The sequence below is a fragment of the Sinocyclocheilus anshuiensis genome, unplaced genomic scaffold, assembly GCF_001515605.1.
Source record: "Sinocyclocheilus anshuiensis isolate Anshui unplaced genomic scaffold, SAMN03320099.WGS_v1.1 scaffold666, whole genome shotgun sequence".
In the NCBI taxonomy this organism is placed as follows: domain Eukaryota; kingdom Metazoa; phylum Chordata; class Actinopteri; order Cypriniformes; family Cyprinidae; genus Sinocyclocheilus; species Sinocyclocheilus anshuiensis.
This window is the reverse complement of record NW_015547661.1, coordinates 14753-22427: the sequence shown is the minus strand read 5'-3', so window position 1 is coordinate 22427 and position 7675 is coordinate 14753. Positions and strand designations below refer to the sequence as shown.

At 41.0% G+C, this 7675-nt stretch overlaps 1 pseudogene; it reads right to left on the bottom strand.

Moving 5' to 3' along the window:
- The window catches only part of LOC107702249 (NACHT, LRR and PYD domains-containing protein 3-like), a 63961-nt pseudogene that overhangs the window by 46241 nt on the left and 10045 nt on the right, over positions 1 to 7675 (bottom strand).

Genomic DNA, 7675 nt, shown 5'->3' with positions numbered 1-7675 from the left:
TCAAATATGCGGTTTGTTAATAAAGATAACGTCTATTTGAAAATTTGCTTCGACGTTTTCGAAGATGTGAGCTCCAGGGCGTCATGTGTGACAGATCAGAGCAATCTTTCATTTACTTATTTAACATGAAATTGTCAAATTGCTACTCCATATCAATCGCATAGAATGAAAATACAGAATAATAAGAACAATCATTAACATAAATAAATAACAGTGTCATATCTATACACATTTTTCCCAGAACATTCTTGCGACCCGGTAGCAATTCTTCCACGGCCCGGTAGTGGGTCGCGACCCGGTGTTAGACCCTTTAGACCCTATTCCATCTAAGCTCCTAAAAGAGGTGCTTCCAGAAGTCATAGATCCTCTTATTACTTCATTTAATTCATCAATGTCATTAGGATATGTCCCAAAAACCTTCAAACTGGCTGTTATTAAGCCTCTGATTAAAAAAAACACAGCTTGATGCTAGAGAATTAATTAATTACAGACTGATCTCAAATCTCCCTTTTCTGTCAAAAATACTAGAAGAGTAGTATCCTCTCAGCTACATTCCTTCTTAGAGAGAAATGGTATCTGTGAGGATTTCCAGTCAGGATTTAGACCGTATCATAGTACTGAGACAGAGTTACAAATGACCCACTCTTATCATCTGATCATGGTTGTATCTATCTATCTATTAGTGCTACTGGATCTTAGCGCTGCATTTGACACTACTGATCACAACATTCTTTTGAATAGACGAGAATATTATGTTGGCATTAGTGGAATTGCATTGGCATGGTTCAAATCATACTTATCTGACCGTAATCAATTCGTAGTAGTGAATGAACATAGCAGCTCTGGCCCCTTGGAAAGACTCTCAGTGGATGGAACGGGGCGTGCCCCTGGGAATGGTCTGCAGAAGGAAGGTTGTCTCGACAGACGCTTCCAACACGGGTTGGGGAGCTCTGTTCGATGGCAAACTGGCTTTCTTCGTCGAAAGAGGAGAGTCGGCTTCACATCAACTGCCAGGAAATGCTGGCAGTATGTTTAGGCCTTCACACCTTTCTGCCAGACCCAATGAGACGCCACGTGCTAGTCCGCTCAGACAGCATGACAGTGGTGTCATATATAAATCGTCAGGGCAGTCTCTCCTTGAAGCGCCTCTTCATTCTGGTAGAGCACCTCCTGGAATGGGCTCAGCTCAACTTGCGTTCGCTAAGGGCAGCGCATGTGCCGGGCAGGTTGAACCAAGGAGCAGACATGCTATCTTGGAGCAACGTCCCCTCAGAAGAGTGAATGCTCCACCTACATACGGTTCATAAAATCTGGGAGATCTTCGGCAAGGCAGAGGTCGACCTCTTTGCCTCAGAAGACAACTCTCACTGCCCAATTTACTTTTCGAAGGACAGGGATGCGTTGGCCCACGACTGGCCCAACCTCCTCCTTTACACTTTTCCCCTGATCGCCCTGATCCCACAGGTAATCAGGCGAATCAGGGAACAGAAACACAAGGTTCTGTTGGTGACCCCGCTCTGGAGGAACCAACACTGGTTCGCAGAGCTGTCTCGGCTGCTCTCAGTAGCCCCGTGGCCCATTCCACTGAGACGAGACCTCCTCTCTCAGGCGAACAGAACGATATGGCACCCCCAGCCCGAGCTGTGGGCTCTGCACCTCTGGCCTCTTGATGGGATCCTGCGGACCTCCCCGAGAGCATGCTAGACACAATATCTCAGGCTAGAGCACCCTCTATGGGGTGGCTCTATGCCCTTAAATGGTCTGTCTTCTCCGCCTGGTGTATGGCCCGCGACGCAGACCCAATTTCCTGCGACATATCTGATATTGTCCTTCCTGCAGGATCTGTTGGATAATGGTTGCTCCCCTTCCATGCTCAAGGTCTATGTAGCAGTCATAGCAGCCTCACACGCTCCTATAGCTGGCCAGTCGGTGGGCAGGAACAACCTAGTTGTTCGCTTTTTGAAAAGGGTCTAGGAGGCTCAACCCGCCTCGCCCTGTCACCGTCCCTACATGGGACCTGCCCACGGTGTTGAGGGCTCTGAAGAGCCCTCCTTTCGAGCCGCTACAGCCCGTTGACCTTCGTTCCCTGATGCTAAAGACCGCTCTGCTACTGGCTTTAGCATCGGTAAAGCGTATGGGAGATCTGCAGGCGCTCTCGTGAGCCCCAACTGCCTCGAATCCAGGTCCAACGACTCCAAGGTCGTCCTGAAGCCAAGGCATGGTTATGTACCTAAAGTGCTCTCGACTCTGTTCAGAGCGCAGGTAATAGCTCTTTCGGCGCTTCCTCCTTCGGAGCAGGACCTTGACCCGTCAGGGCATTGAGAATATATATTGAGCGTTCCGCCCCGTTCAGGCAGTCGGATCAGCTTTTTGTATGCTTCGGTGGCCACACCAGAGGGTCTCCGGTCACAAAGCAGTGACTTTCCAAATGGATAATTGACGCTATCAAGCTAGTGTACTCTTCTTTGGGCCTACAATGCCCCATGGGAGTAAGAGCCCACTCAACAAGAGGCGTTGCCTCTTCCTGGCCTTGGTCTAGCGGAGTGTCCATTGCAGAAATTTGTGCGGAGGCCAGCTGGGACTCGCCGTCCACATTTACCAGGTTTTATAATCTGGATGTATTTAGATTACTAACAAAATCTCGGTTCCCTGAGATACGGGAATGAGTACTGCGTCTTGCTTAAGACGCTATGGGGGAAACTCCTTTTTCTCTGAATACTGAAGCCTTTCAATAACGCAGCCTTACAGGCTCGGGTCCGTTTTGCTTAAACGGACTTACTCTTTGCACTCTTTACTCTTCACTGTACGCTCTTGGCCCCCACTGGGTTCCTAGGCTGTACAATTTATCTTTGAACGATTACTCAGCACCGGGCCAACCTCTGTGAGTTTGGCCCTATCGTCTCCTGCGGGGCTCCAAATACTTGGTCTCTCTAGGCCCCATTGGTGTTCAAGGCAAGTTCAAGCATTAGTCGTTCCTCTAGCATAGCACGGCGGGATTGTACTGGTTCCCCATATCGTCTTAAGCAAGAAGCAAGCAAGCAGTGAAGTATCGATAGGGAACGTACTCAGTTACTAACATAACCTCGGTTCCCTGAGATATGGGAACGAGTACTGCGTTGCAGGCCGTGCTATGTAGCTGCACGACTCAGTCATCGCTTCAGTCGAAGTAACCTGAGGATCCTATGGCGAAGTGCCCGCTTATATAGCCAGATGCCCCACCCATTTTGGCGGGCTCTGGTGGGTTGTGTCGCCATAGGCTTGTGCAGCTCCGCTGCTAAGCCATTGGTTCGTTTTTAATACACTGCACGAACCAATGGCCGTGCAGTTACACTGCGTTATTGAAAGGCTTCAGTATTCAGAGAAAAAGGAGTTTCCCCCATAGCGTCTTAAGCAAGACGCAGGACTCATTCCCGTATCTCAGGGAACCGAGGTTTTGTTAGTAACTGAGTATGTTTCCTTGGTTCATCGGCAGGTTCATCGTCATGCCTGCCTAATTTTCACCTGCTATATATGCTGTTTCTTTCATTGAGTCATCTTCCTGTTGCTTTTCATCCCCTCATATATTATGAAAACACATCTGTGTAATTTTACTTTTATTCGAAACCTCATAGTTACTGAGATGTGATGACACTCACTGTAGTTTCTCCAGTTTATAGTGTGGATCCTCCAGTACAGTAGAGAGCAGCTTCACTCCTGAGTCTCCTGGTTTATTAAAGTTCAGATTCAGTTCTGTCAGGTGTGAAGGGTTTGATTTCAGAGCTGAAATCAGAGCGACACAGCCTTCGTCTCCAATACTGCAGCCCCCACAGCCTGCAGAGAGTGAAGAACATGAATGTTCTATGAGATTTTAGGGTGAGAGTTTATTTCCGTGACATGAACAAAAAAAACCTCTCCGTGTGTGTTTGTATGAGCACTACTTTTCTCTCTCAGACAGTGCTTTAGAAATTGTAATTTGCCACCCAAGCACAAGCTAAGCAATGAATTTATTGGACTCTTTGCAGTTTGAAAGTGGGGGCAGTAACGAGTTACATTTACTTCGTTAAATTTACTTGAGTAAATTTTTTGGGTAACTAATACTTTTAGAGTATATTTAAAGATTACTCAAGTACATTTTTTGTGAAAAAAAGGTACTTTTACTTCATTACTGGGGGCTACGCTCCTCTCGTTACTTTATCTTAATGCAATTCAAGTTAAAAATGCTTCAATTTATTCCAAACGCGCCATCTACTTTTCTCTGGGCAATGAGCGATGCCCATTTGAGAATGATTAATTTTGTTCTAGTACACCCCAAAACAAAATCAAGACTTTGTAAAAGAGCATAATAGGACCCCTTTAAAAAGTCAAGGGTCAAAAGCCCAACTAAAGTAAACACTGACCACAAACATTACTGTAACTCTGAGGAGAGTTAATTTAACACCGGTGGTTTTGCTGTGTTCATACTCAATTTCTCCTTAACTATCAATGTCCAGTTTAAAGAGTTAAAAGTTTCAAATCAATATTTCTCATTACAGGTAAAAACTATTCAATAAAACATGACTCCAGTTGGCAAACCAGTGAATTGGTTCGCAAATCAGTTTGAATGATTCGTTCAGTTCCCTGACACACGCACTGAGTGGTCTGAAGCAGTTCTCACTCAGAGTTGTAACAGAAAGTTTAAAAACATCAAGAGTGTTGAAGACGTGGCTTTGGATCTACAGTCAATTGAAAGCAAATCTGCAAAGGCTATTGTTTGCTAGCTATGAAGATCTTTGTTAGATGAACACTGCATGTGCTGTCTACGGTTCCACTACATACGGTATAGACTACATTCGATTACAGTACACGATACCACTATGACATTACCAGTTTGTTGTACATGTACCTTATACATTAAATACAATGTATAATTTATACATTAAATAAGCTGTCACAAAGTATGAAATTAACACCCGGAGCAGCACAGCCTTCCTGTGTAATATGACAGTTGGAAAGGCTGCAAAGAATATACAGAAAAATTAAAGATGAGTTAACAGTGCTTGTGTCTACATTAGACACTCATGTGTCTAATAATTGTTTTCTTATGCAATTTTAGCTGAAAAACACACATTATACATGATCAATTATCAAACCAGGCACTGAGAGTGACTCAGACTCAAGTCCCAAAAATAGACTTTAGACTCGACTCAACCTGAAATGACTTCAGATCTTCCTACAACTTGAGTCTTAACCTTACTTATTGAAGAAGATTTTGTATTTTAATATATATTCAGCATGCTTATAGTGGAGTGGTAAATGCCGTGTACATTGTAATCTTTTTTCCCCCCCTGATTTAATATTGAAAGCAGAAAAAATTTAAAACAGCACATTTTTTATTTGATTAAAAATAGAATTTGGCTTGATTTTTCAATTTTATATTTTGGGATAGAAAATGGATAATATTTGATTTCCACATATAGGAAGACATGAAAAACACCTTTCCGCTGATTGGACAACCAAAGATCAACCCGTGTTGTACAAACATTTATTTATAACTGTTACAAGTCCATGAAGTTAGTCAGATTCCCACTGTGAAATTACTGTGAAAGTAATGCAACTATTAACCTGGAATATAATGTAATTTCACACAAAAATGTTAACAGTAAAGCTATTATGTAAAAAAAAAAATTATGCTGTCTACGGGTCGATTACAGTACATGGTACCACTATGACATTACCAGTTTGTTGTATGTGTAATTTATACATTAAATACAATGTATAATTTTTACATTAAATACGCTGTCACAGCTATGAAATAAACACCCTCCAAACCCGCGTTAGCTCTGTTCCAGGAGGAATGCCTTTGCCTAGACACAATTAATATTGATATTTTCACAATATTTACGCTTACAGAAATATACGTTTACATTTTGCAGAACAGACGGAAGAAGATCCGTCAATGTACATTTGTTTCATTATGTTCGGATGTTCAGTAGCGGTCATGTGAGGAGTTTTCACTGTTCTCCGTGTCAGAGGTTATATACATATAGTTATACATATATAATACATAATTAATATAATTTAAAATATAGTTTAATTCAGTGATGCAAATCAGAATTTTTATCAGCTGTTACTCCAGTTTTCAGATTCATATGATCCTTCAGAAATCATTCTAATATATTGATTTATTACCAGTGTTGGAAACAGTTTTGGAAATATTTTTTGGAACATGTGGCATTTTGTTCAGGATTCTTTTGTTAACAGTAAAGCTATTATGTAAAAAAAAAAAATTATAATAATAAAAAAATCGAAATTTTATGGAAAATAACCATGATTTTTTTTTCTTAAGGTTGTTTTCTTTTATTTTAAATTGTAGTCAAAATTCACAAATTACAGTAATTCACATTTTTACAGAAAAAAAATACTGTATTTTGTACAGCATTTTTCAGCTTTCTTAAATGTATGTAAAATTTCAAAAAATAATCTGTAACTATAACAACACCGTTACATGATTAAAACACAAATGACTGGCAGCAACAGCTGCCAAACACAAACTATAAATTTAAAGTAAAATCTTGTTTACAGGAGCTGAAATGTCTCAGGTTACGCATGTAACCATGGTTCCCTGAGAATGGGGAACGAGAAGCTGCGTCCTCTAGAGGGTGCTAGGGGAATGCCTCCAGCATGACTATTATGTGACACTGAAGACTGGCGTAAAGGCTGATGAAAATTCTGATTTGCATGACTGAAATAAATTACATTAAAAATCTTTTGAACGGCAGTGTGTGTGTGTGTGTGTATATATATATATATATACACACACACATTACATACATTTTATCTATATATCTAAATAAAAGACTAGTATCAAAATAACTAGTATCTAACTACTTGAGTAGTTTTTTTTTGTCTGATACTTTTTTACTCTTACTCAAGTAACTATTCAGACTATTACTTTTACTTGAGTAAATCTTTATAAAAGTACTTTTACTTTTTATTGAGTACAGTTTTTGTGTACTCTACCCACCTCTGGTCCACGCTCAAAAGTGTTCAAATTAACACTGAAGCAGTGTAAAGTTAATTAGATAATTAAGTGATCAATTAAATGATGATTGATCACTAGTGAAGACACCTGATGTTAACAAGCATAATCACTGAATGTTGTGAACTGAAACACTGATCTTGTTTAGAACCTAATATCTGTATTAACCTTACTGATTACAGCAGCCTTGTGATTCTACAGGACAGGATCAATATAATCAGAGGCATTTCTAAGAGATATTTTAATAAGCTCGTGGTGATTATGTTGTCAAAACATAACCAGCATCTGCAGACATTTTCCTTGTGTTTTCTTTGCCATAACAAATGTGTCTTATAAACACACAGTTAAAGCAATCAAAAATTAAAATAAATAAATAAATACACATTTAAAGGGTCTGAAGCATGAATGAAAAACAACAATGAACTTGACATTGGCAGGCGGCAGCCTATGACATAAACAATAAAGTGACTGCGGGTATAAAAGAGCACCTGTGGAATATGTCATCCACTTCTTTGTCTGAAGGAGAAGCAGGAGTGCCCGAAGCATGGCAGAGAGACGCAGCTTCTCGTTCCCTATTCTCAGGGAACCATGGTTACATGCGTAACCTGAGACGTTCCCTTTCGAAAGGGAACTCAACGCTGCGTCCTCTAGAGGGCGCTAGGGGAACGGTCTACCCAC